Source organism: Neofelis nebulosa, chromosome 10 (genome assembly GCF_028018385.1).
Source record: "Neofelis nebulosa isolate mNeoNeb1 chromosome 10, mNeoNeb1.pri, whole genome shotgun sequence".
NCBI classification, from domain to species: domain Eukaryota; kingdom Metazoa; phylum Chordata; class Mammalia; order Carnivora; family Felidae; genus Neofelis; species Neofelis nebulosa.
In genome coordinates, this window is record NC_080791.1 from 66,028,703 (window position 1) to 66,039,437 (window position 10,735).

At 39.5% G+C, this 10,735-nt stretch overlaps 1 long non-coding RNA gene across 1 annotated transcript; it reads right to left on the bottom strand.

Moving 5' to 3' along the window:
- Positions 1-274: 274 nt before the first annotated feature.
- LOC131487451 (uncharacterized) lies at positions 275-4,882 on the bottom strand. The gene is made up of 2 exons (XR_009249747.1): positions 3,123-4,882; positions 275-963 (listed from the first exon to the last, which is right to left on the bottom strand). It is a non-coding gene; the product is annotated as an uncharacterized LOC131487451 (long non-coding RNA).
- Between the last annotated feature and the right edge of the window lie 5,853 nt (positions 4,883-10,735).

The window sequence follows — 10,735 nt, forward strand, 5'->3', positions numbered from 1 at the left end:
CAAATATTCGTAGCAGCTATAATCACAATAGCTAAAATCACTGGAAACAAATGGTGTGAGGACAGTGTCCCTGAAGTGGGGTGGGCTGGCATAGGGTGTCAGAGCCCAGACAGAATGAGGAGGCTGGTTTGGCATAGAAGCTTAAAACCCAGGCAAGTGAAGAGAGTGTCCTTACAGAGAGGCAGCCCATTCCAAGTTTTCAGAACCCAAGCCAGGTTTGACAGAGGTCCCCAAGACTACCCCCAGGTTCAATGATTAACCAGGACCCAGCACATAGTCATACTCATGGCTAGGATTTATTACAGCAAAATGATACAAACCAAAATCAGCAAAAGGAAAGGTACATGAGGTAAAGTCCAGAGGATATCTTGTATCCACTAGATACAAGCTTCTGAGGGTTCTCTCTCCCAGTGGAGTCATACAGAACATGCTTAATTCCTCCAGCAACAAATTGTGACAACATGTATGAAATGTTGTCTACCAGGGAAGCCTATTAGAGACTCAGGGCCCAAAGTTTTTGTTGGAAGTTGGTCATATAGGCACTCTATGCCTAGCCAGAATCCCAGATACCCACAAGGAAAGCAGTTTGTTCAGTATAAAGCATGTTATTTATACAAACAGTTGGGACACAGTGAGCCACCCTTCTCACGGGAATGCTGAAACCCTCCTGAAATCCAAGTTACCAGACGCTAGCCACAGGCCAACCTTTCAAGCAGGCTCTTCTATGGAGAGCAGTCTCAGGTCTGCTATATTAACTCTTCTCTGCTCACCAGGTGACAAGGGTATCCCTCAGAAGGAGCAGCTCAAACCAGGTTTTCAATGCCAAAGGAGGATGAGGAGAGTGTCCCCACAGGAGGCAATGATGGCACAAGAAGTCAGAGGCAAAACTGGGTGAAAGTGCCTCCATGTAGGGCAACCTGGTGCAAGGTGTCTGTTGGAGTTCAAGTGGGATAAGGTGGGCATCTACACAGGAGAGAGAGGGGTACAGGAATAAGAGATTGGTTACAGACTAGTAGATCGATAAAAAATAAGTAATAGTATTAGGAATAATAGAAGCCTGGATTTTCTTACCAGTATTAGAGTTAGAAACATGGAAAGGTAGAAAAGTGGAATGAAACCCGTGATGTGTATTGAAATTGGAGGTATTGGTGCAAAATCATAGTTTTCAGTACATGGATAGATGATAGGTAGATCAATAGATGATGGATCGATGTAGGAATGAATATAAATATAAATAAGTGTGGCTACTAAAAGGGCCTGGGGGTAGGAGTGCGTGGCTCACTCAGATGGTAGAGCATGTGATTTTTTTTTAATTTTTAAAAAATATTTATTTATTTTTGAGAGAGACAGAGACAGAGCTTGAGCAGGGGAGGGGCAGAGAGAGAGGGAGACACAGAATCCAAAGCAGGTTCCAGGCTCCGAGCTGTCAGCACAGAACCTGATGCAGGGCTCGAACCCACGGACGGTGAGATCATGACCTCTAAAGTCGGACGCCCAACCGACTGAGCCACCCAGGCACCCCTAGAGCATGTGATTTTTGATCTCAGGGTCATGAGTTTGACTCCCACACTGGGCATAGAGTTTACTTAAAAAAAAAATAAAATAAAAAATGAAAGAGCTTGGGGGCAATGACACCCAAAAACAATCAATATACTTAGTGTCAAGATCTTGGTTTTAAATAACATTCTCCATTTCTTGGAGAAATGGCTGATTGCAAGTTTGGGGCATGGAAAAATACAAGTGAGACTGGAACATCTTGTGCAAGAAACAAGGAAGTGCTCAAAGAATGACAGGGACATATCAAAGGGACTCGAGCAAGCTTGAAGACGCTCTAGTGATGAAATCGCATGTAATGTGAGCTGCAAAATAAATAATGATATTTTTAACAGACTATAGCCCATCGGATAAAATATGAAATTATGAATTTATATTAATAAAAAATCAGGGGCATGTAGGTGGCTCCATCGGTTGAGTGTCTTACTCTTGATTTCAGCTCATAATTCCAGGTCATAATTCCAGGGTCATAGAATTAAGCCTGACCCTGCTCTGAGCTTGGGGCCTGCTTAAGATTTCTCTCCCCCCACCCCCTCTCTCCCTGTGCTCCTCTCCCCCACTCATGTGCTTTTTCTCTCTAAAATGAAATAAAAAATAAATAAAAATTTAAAATCAATGAATAAATTAAAATTTTGATGAAAATATAATATTTACATAGTTTCAATACACCATAAAATATGATTAATTACAAAAGGAGAAAGTAACTTTATATATCATATCAACAACTGCTGGTAACAATTATGAAAGAAATAAATGCACAAATCACAATTATAGTTGAAGATTTTGCAATTCATTTCTCAGTAACTAACAAAATAAGTAGATCTTCTGTATCCTGATTGTGACATTAGTTATGTAAATCTGTTTATTTGCTAAAATTCATAAAACAGCATTGCAAAAACTCAATTATACTGTAGGATAATTAAAATAAAAATAATACATACACATGTATATTAGAAAGAGTGGCAAAGTCAATTAACAACCTGATTTTACACCTTAAGGAACTAGAAAAAGAAGAGCAAACTGAGTTTGCAGTAGAAAGAGAACAACGGCGTGGAGGCAAAAACAAGAGAATAGAAAAACAACATGAAGAAAATCAACAACACCAAAAGCTGGTTCTTTAAAAAAGATCAACAAAATTGACAAATCTTTACCTAGGTTGACTGAAATATAAAGTGAGAAAAACCACATTACCAAAATCAGGAAAGAATGTAGAACATCACTACAGATTTTACAGAAATAAAAAGGATTATAAAAGAATATTATGAACAATTCTCTTCAGGAGAAGAACCGGATGGCAGGGGAACAGTGATGTTTTACTACTTGAGTTTTATCTTGTGTGCATGAATAATATATTTAACCAATAACAACAAATTTCTGAGCACAAGAACAGATCAAGAAGAAAATAATAATTAAAATATAAATTATTCTTACTGTATTCTCTGAAGTTTTTGCAATACGCTTGTGTCACTTTCATGATTAAAATAAAAATAATTTTTAAATGTTAGTAATGTCCATGTGCATACAATTTTGGCTGTCTTTCTTTAACTTACTATCATATCAAGTCTTACCTCTTCTCAGACTAGAGAAATTGACTGAAAACAGCATCTTCTCCTTGGCTGGTGAGCGGGAACTGGAAACCCTAAGCTTTGCATTCCCAGGTGAGGAGACCTCAGTCTGAGCTGGGAATGGAAGTAGTTTAAGAAACAGAAAAAGAAGAGTGGTTTCTCAGGGAGCCAAAGAAGGAGGATTGGTCCTAAAAATAGATTGGAATGTAGTGGCTGGACTCAGGCATTTAGAACTAATTTTTAAGTCCCAGTGTTCAGGCAGCTGTCAGACAGGGCAGGCCAAAAGCCAGCAGGATCAGGTCCCTGGAAACCAGCTGGTGAAGTTGGAAAGAAGCAGCAGGCAATGAATGTGGGGTAGGCAGGGTCAGTACCTTCAAATACTGGCACAGCAGTGAGTTCTGTCCCCAGACTGTGTGGGGAAAGGCCTGGGCTCCAATCAAGAGCAACTAGCCAGGTCAGACTCTCTGGACTGACATCACTCTTATGCCCAAAGAATGTAGGCAGCTCAGACTGCCTTTTCATTTATGCTGGCTGGAAAGAGTGCAGAATGAGTCCAAATGGTTCAAGGCTTTGAGGGTTGGCCTTCTGGCCCACTTCCGTCAATGCTATTTGCCCAGGCCAGTGAAGAATCCTGGTCTCCAAAGAGTCAAGAGTATCTGAACAAATCAGATTAACTCTTTTATTTTTAAAAAGTATTTATTTTTTCCATAGGACATGTCATTGATCATCATTATATGGCATACTTGTATGGACTATTTTGTTTTGTTTTGTGGTGCTTTTCCAGTTGGAATGGAAGTTCTGTGAGGGCAGGGCACTTTTTCTGCTTCATTCATTGCTGTGTTCTCAAAGCTCAGAAGAGTGACACAAACAGTTGCTCAGAAGACTTTTTAAAATATGTTTATTTATTTTTGAGAGAGAGAGAGAGAGAGGAGGAGGAGGGACAGAGAGAGAGGGAAACAGAGGATCTGAAGCACTGACAGTACAAAGCCCAATATGGGGCTTGAACTCACGAACTGTGAGATCATGACCTGAGCCGAAGTCCAACACTTAACCAACTAAGCCATCCAGGCACCCAGGGAAGATTTTTGTCGAGATACAAAAAAGTATCATGGCCAACAGCTTGTCACAAAAAGTTCAAATAGTAAAGTTCAAAATGAAAAATTAAGTGTCCTTCACCATGTCTCCATCTAATTCTACCCCCTTAAGATAACCATTATAACATTTTGGTGTGTACAATACTAATCCTAGAAAATCTGTCTTGCTCATTTCTGCACATCTTAGGCAGACCACAGTCCCTGGCCCATAAGAAGTACTTGATAATAACTACTTGAAAATTCATTGAATGGGTTATAAGCAGTCTTAGGGTTGGGAAGGGGCAGCCAAAAAAGGGTTGGCCACTACAGGCTACTTCCCCAAACAAGTTAGGGTGAGTTCTTTGAATTAGGTATTCAGCTATACATCACTAGTATTGAGGAGAATGCCTGAACACTCTACCAATTATTTATTAAGCACTTAGTCAATGACCCACCCACATACTGGGTAGACAAATTTGATTCTTCAAATACTTCTGGCTTCTTTGAATAAGACTCTTTGCCCTATTAAACTGGTCCAGTGCCTTCCTACCAGAGCATGTTGGCCCCAGGACAGAACTCCCATCCCAAGGGGCTCTCTATATCTCTTGGCTGTTGGCAAAACAAAATGAGAAGACCCTCCCATAGGCCAACAGACACAGATAACCCAGGCTCATGCCCAGCATGTCTGGATGGAACACTGCCCAGTTAGAACCTCTGAGAGACAGAGATCTGTCAGCATCTCTTTGTGAGGGTGTCTCAGGGGATTTGTCTGAGTGCCAGCTTCTCTGTGGAAAATGCAATCAAAGCCAGAAAAAACCAGCAACTCAGCCACACTGAAAATACAATATTGAAGCATTAAGCTGGAATGTGGCAATTTACAGCTGTCACACCACACTCACTAAGTGAAATCACATTTTGTGCCAGATTTCCAAAGGCATAATCATATGAAAACTATTTTTATTGCCTTGATGCACGGTTAAAAGTAGTTTACCACAAATATAAGAAAGTCTACTATGGGATCTCTGTTGAGGAGCATAAATACGGAGAGCAAAGTAGTTGTTTTCTACTTTATTTCAGGAAACATTTAGTTATAAATAAAGTGATGCAATGAGCACAGAAGAGTGATTTAGGGTGGATTTTTTGCTAGTCAATAACATCATTGAATCAATAAAATGGAATCAAATTGTAGAATTTACCTTCATTATAGGAAAGCTTCTTAGTAGGCCTGGACTACAATTTGGGCTTCAGTTCACCTTTATTTTCTTCTTGACTTCTGCATATTTCCCTACAGGCCTTTTAACTTCCAGAAGTTAAACACAATCTTTCAATCTTACACTGTACTTGCCGTCGGGTTCTGTCAGTGAGGGTTGGGGAGAATGAAGAGAGGACTCATACTCTCAGTATCCAAAACATTAAAATTGCCAAATAATTCCCAGGCCCTTGTGCCTGCTAGTTCCTTGGCTGGAGAGGCTCTTTTCCCAAATCTTTGAGTAGCTGCCTCCTCGTCATTCAGGTTTCAGTCAAATGTCGGTCCTTCCTGACTATCCTACTTGCTATTACCCTCTTCTCATCACTCTGCTTCATGACACTTAGTCTTGTTGTCCTCATATCATGTCATCTGAAATTTTATTATTGATCTGATTATTGTCCGTTTCCCTAGGTAAGACCTAAGCACCATGAAAGCAAGCACCTTGTCTCCCTTGGTGACCACAGTATTCCAGCACTGCTTGGTACACAGCAGGATTTTTATAAATATTTATTTATAATTGAATTGGTGGTGGTTCACAGATGGCAAGCAAGTGACTAAGAGAAAGAGCTTTGGAAGGGTGATTTATTTAAAGATTTAAAAAGAAAAATTTTTAATTTTCAGTGAATTATCTTCTTGCCAAAAAGAAAAAGAAATGAATTGGGATTATTGTGTCCACTGCCAACTTCTAACTGTGCTCTTGGCCCCAGTTTCTTTACATGGTATGAGTGTATAAAACACAGACTGCTAGTTTCACCACTTGGATCTGAGATCAGAGGAAATCAAAAACCATTAGCAAATCTTAGAAACCATTATACATGTTTTCCTCATTAGCTCTTGCAAGAGTCTCCCTAAAACATACTGTTATTCAATGGAACATGCAAATTAATAATGAAAAAGTTTGCTCAACTAAGATGAAGAGATTACACATGTATGGAGAAGACACATTGTAAAACTTTTTAAAATTTACATCTGAGTTTGTTAGCATACAGTGCAATAATGATTTCAGGAGTAGAATCCAGTGATTCATTCCCTACATATAACACTCAGTGCTCATCCTCCTTAATGCCCCTTGCCCATTTAGCTCATCCCCCCACCCACAATCCCTCCAGCAACCCTCAGTTTGTTCTCTATGTTTATGTTATATTATTTCTTATGTTTTGCCCCCTCCCTGTTTTTATATTATTTTTGCTTCCCTTCCTTTATGTTCATCTGTTTTGTATCTTAAATTCCACATGAGTGAATTCATATATTTGTCTTTCTCTGACTGACTAATTTCACTTAGCATAATACACTCTAATTCCATTCATGTTGTTGTAAGTGGCAAGATTTCATTCTTGTTGATCGCCGAGTAATATTCCATTATACTTTGGCTATTGTCAATAGCACTGCTATAAACATTGGGGTGCATGTGCTTCAAAACAGCACACCTGTATTCTTTGGATAAATACTTAGTGGTGCAGTTGCTGGGTCATGGGGTAATTTGATTTTTAATTTTTTGAGGAAACTCTATACTGTTTATCAGAGTGGCTGCACCAGTTTGCATTCCCACCAGCAGTGCAAAAAGGTTCCTCTTTTTTCCCATCCTTGCCAACATCTGTTGTTGCCTGACTTGTTAATTTTAGCCATTCTGACAGGTGTGAAGTGCTATCTCATCGTGGTTTTGATTTGTATTTCCCTGATAATAAGTGATGTTGAGCATTTTTTCACGTGTTTGTTAGCTATCCGGATGTCTTCTTTGGAAAAGTGTCTATTCATGTCTTCTGCCCATTTTTTCAGTGGATTATTTGTTTTCTGGGTATTGAGTTTGATACGTTCTTTATAGATTTTGGGTACTAACCCTTTATCTGATATGTCATTTACAGATATCTTCTCCCATCTGCCAGTTGCCTTTTAGTTTTGCTGATTGTTTCCTTCGCTCCGCAGAAACTTTTTATTTTGGTGAGGTCCCAATAGTTCATTTTTGCTTTTGTTTCCCTTGGCTCTGGAGACACGTTGAGTAAGAAGTTGCTGTGGCCAAGGTCAAAGAGGTTTTTGCCTGCTTTCTTCTCGAGGATTTTGATGGCTTCTTGTCTTTACGTTTCAGTCTTTCAACCATTTTGAGTTTATTTTTGTGTATGGTGTAAGAAAGTGGTCCAGGTTCAGTTTTCTGCGTGTCGCTGTCCAGTTTTCCCAGTACCACTTGCTGAAGAGACTGTCTTTATTCCATTGGATATTCTTTCCTGCTTTGTCAAAGATTAGTTGACCATACCTTTTGGGGTCCATTTCTGGGTTCTCTATTCTGTTCCATTGATCTGAGTGTCTGTTCTTGTGTCAGTTCCATACTGTCTTGATGATTACAGCTTTGTAATACAGCTTGAAGTCCGGAATTGTTATGCCTTCTTCAGCTTTGGTTTTCTTTTTCAGGATTGCTTTGGCTCTTTGGGGTCATTTTTCTGGTTCCATACAAACTTTAGGATTGTTTGTTCTAGCTCTGTGAAGAATGCTGGTGTTATTTTGATAGGGATTGCATTGAATATGTAGATTGCTTTGGGCAATATCAACATTTTAACAATATTTGTTCTTCCTATCCAGGAGCATGGAATGTTTTTCCATTTTTTGTGTCTTCTTCAATTTCTTTCATAAGCTTTCTATAGTTTTCAGTAAAACTTTTTTTAAAGTTTATTTATTTTGAGAGAGAGAGAGAGGTGGGGGGGGAGGGGCAGAGAGAGAGAGGGAGAGAGAATCCCAAGCAGGCCCTGAGCTGTTAGCACAGAGCCTAATGCAGGGCTCAAATCCACAAACCATGACATCACGATTTGAGCCAAAGTCGGACATTTAACCAACTGAGCCACCCAGGCGCCCTGAGAAGACACATTTTAAAAGGATAGAAAGGGGTGCCTGGGTGGCTCAGTCGGTTGGGCGGCCGACTTCCGCTCAGGTCATGATCTCGCGGTCTGTGAGTTCGAGCCCTGCGTCGGGCTCTGTGCTGACAGCTCAGAGCCTGGAGCCTGTTTCAGATTCTGTGTCTCTGACCCTCCCTGTTCATGCTCTGTCTCTGCCTGTCTCAAAAATAAATTAAAAAACGTTAAAAAGGGGCGCCTGGGTGGCCCAGTCGGTTAAGCGTCCGACTTCAGCCAGGTCACGATCTCGTGGTCCGTGAGTTCGAGCCCCGCGTCAGGCTCTGGGCTGATGGCTCGGAGCCTGGAGCCTGTTTCCGATTCTGTGTCTCCCTCTCTCTCTCTGCCCCTCCCCCGTTCATGCTCTGTCTCTCTCTGTCCCAAAAATAAATTTAAAAAAAAGTTGAAAAACTAATTAAAAAAAAAAAAAAAACGTTAAAAAAAATTAAAAAAAGAAAAGGATAGAAAAAGTGCCCACCAGAAAAGAAAAAAAAGGGGGGGGGCAATTGAACTAGTATCAATAAGATCATCCTTTTCTTTAGTTCTCTGTGGTGAAAAGACTATAAAGATGGATATGAACCAACAAGTGTTGCTGAGAGTGTGAAGAAAAAAGAACCCTTGTGCACTATTGGTGGGAATGCAAACTGGTGCAGCCACTGTGGAAAACAATATGAAGGTTCCTCAAAAAATTAAATGGAATTACCATATGATCCAGTCATTCCACTTACTGGGTAGTTACCCAGAGAATACAAAAACATAAATATGGAGAACAAACTGAGGGTTACTGGAGGGGTTGTGCAAGGGCGGGGAATGGGCTAAATGGGTAAGGGGCACTAAGGCATCTACTCCTGAAATCATTGTTGCACTATATGCTAACTAATTTGGATGTAAATTAAAAAAAAAAAAAAAGACATATGTACCCCTTTTGTTTATAGCAGCATTATACAATAGCCAAGATATGGAAGCATCCCAAATGTCCATCTTTAGATGAATAAAGAAGTAATATATATATATATATATATATATATATGTATATATATATATATATTAGAATATTACTTAGCATAAAAAAGGAATGAAATCTTGCCATTTTCAATGATGTAAATGTGATGAGGGACCATAAATCAAGCTGACACCCCGCAAAACCCTCCTCCCTCAGGTGGGGTATGTGTGATATTCTTGTCTCCATCAGTTTATAAATGTCCTTGTAAATCACCAGAAAAAAAGGCAATCTTATCAATAGCCTAGTCTCTAGAAACCCATAGACTCCGCTTCCTGGAGCCCTATCATCACCATCCCTTCCATAGTGATGTGAGGAACAAAGACAAGACGGAAATGGTAGATACAATTAAATTCCTTTATAACCTGCAGCCCATCGGCTAATACTTGAGGCAGGAGGAATATACCATTTCTCCAGAAACTCCCAACTATCTTAATGTTAATGATTGGCTAGAGGGAAAAACAACCTTAGCTTGACAATAGCTAGGTCTCCAGTATCTTATGAGTCATCTTTAGCATATCAAAGTCCTTGTGGAAATCTCCCTTTGGCCTTTACCTCTTCCAACTCCAAGGTATATATATAACCAGTCCCTCTTCACAATCCCAGTGTAGCTCTTCCTGCCCACGGGTCCTGTCCATGCTTTAATAAAATCACCTTTTGCTCCAAAGACGTCTCAAGAATTTTTTCTTGGCCATAGGCTCCAGACTCCACCACCACTCCAAAACCGCATCAGATGGAGCTAGAGAGTGTAATGTTAAGTGAAATGAGTTGGTCAGAGAAAGACAAATACCATAGGGTTTTACTCATATGTGGAATTTAAGAAACAAAACAAATGCACAAAGGGGAAAAAAAAAGAGATAGAGAGACGAGCCAAGAAACAGACTCTGAACTATAGAGAACAAACTAATGGTTACCAGAGGAGAGGTGGGGATAGGCAATATAGGGGGATGTGCAATATAGGTGAAGGGGACTAAGAGCATACCTTTTGTGATGAGGACTGAGTAATGTATAGAATTGTTGAATCACTATATTGTACACCTGAAACTAATATAACACTGTATGTTTATTATACTGGAGTTTTAAATATAAATAAATAAATAAATAAATAAATAAATAAATACTGGGGGAAAATACTATAAGAATGGTAAAAATTAAGATATTTTATGGCCTTTATACTTGTGATGAATTAATACCAAGTAAAGATGTATATTTGCATCATTAAAAAAATTAACATTAGCAATCACAGCTTTATCCTAAATGTCCAAAATATGACTTTGGTAATATTGCCTCTCTGAAATCTTTTTTTTTTTTTTTTTTTTTTTTTTTTTTTTTTTTTTTTTTTTTTTAGAGATAGAGAGACTGAGTCTGTGAGTGGAGAGGGGCAGAGGGAGAGGGAGAGAGAATCCCAAGCAGGCTCC